This window comes from Mandrillus leucophaeus, unplaced genomic scaffold (assembly GCF_000951045.1).
Source record: "Mandrillus leucophaeus isolate KB7577 unplaced genomic scaffold, Mleu.le_1.0 Scaffold491, whole genome shotgun sequence".
Taxonomy (NCBI): Eukaryota; Metazoa; Chordata; class Mammalia; order Primates; family Cercopithecidae; genus Mandrillus; species Mandrillus leucophaeus.
Genome location: NW_012105265.1, coordinates 427,453 through 428,329, shown reverse-complemented (window position 1 = coordinate 428,329; position 877 = coordinate 427,453). Strand labels below are relative to the sequence as shown.

The window sequence follows — 877 nt, the reverse complement described above, 5'->3', positions numbered from 1 at the left end:
GTTTACTGGTTGTAAATATGGAAACAAAGAAGGTCATTATATAATGACAAAGGGGTCAATTCAGCAAGAGGATATGATTAATTGTAAATATATATCGCAAACTCTAGGGCAACCACTAAACAAAAAAAAAAAGAGGCTAGGTGCAGTGGCTCACACCTGTAATCCCAATACTTTGGGAGGCCGAGGCAGGCAGATCACTTGAGGTCAGGAGTTCAAGACCAGCCTGGACAACATGGCAAAACCCCATACCCTGTCTCTACTAAAATACAAAAAAAGTAGCCAGGCGTGGTGGCGCACTCCTGTAATCCCAGCTACTCGGGAGGCTGAGGCAGGAGAATCACTTAAACCCAAGAGGCGGAGGTTGCAGTGAACTGAGATCACGCCACTGCACTCCCCACTGGGTGACAGAGCAAGACTCTGTCTCAAAAAAAAACAGAGAGAAAAAAAAAATAGCGGCTGGATACTTCAACACCCCACATGGACAGATCTTCCAGACAGAAAATAAATAAAGAAACATCAGACTTAATCTTCACTACAGACCAAATGACCCTAATAGATATTCAGAGAACATTTCATTCAATGGTTACAGAATACACTTTCTTTTCCTCAGCACATAGAGGATCTAATCATTACAGCATGAATGATCTAATCATTCCCAAGATTAGATCATATGTTAGGTCACAAAAGAAGTCTTAAAACATTCAAAAAAACTGAAATAATATCAAGAATCTTCTCTGACCACAATGAAATAAAACTAGAAATCAAAATCAGTAAGAGGAATCTTGGAAACTATACAAACACATGGAAATTAAACAATATGCTCCTGAATGACCTGTGGGTCAATGAAGAGATCAACAAGGAAACTTAAAAATTTCTT

General features: G+C 39.1%; 1 protein-coding gene across 1 annotated transcript in view; it reads right to left on the bottom strand.

The window, feature by feature from the left end:
* The window catches only part of MSH3 (mutS homolog 3), a 234,120-nt gene that overhangs the window by 189,332 nt on the left and 43,911 nt on the right, over nt 1–877 (bottom strand). The gene's annotated exons all lie outside the window — the stretch shown is intronic.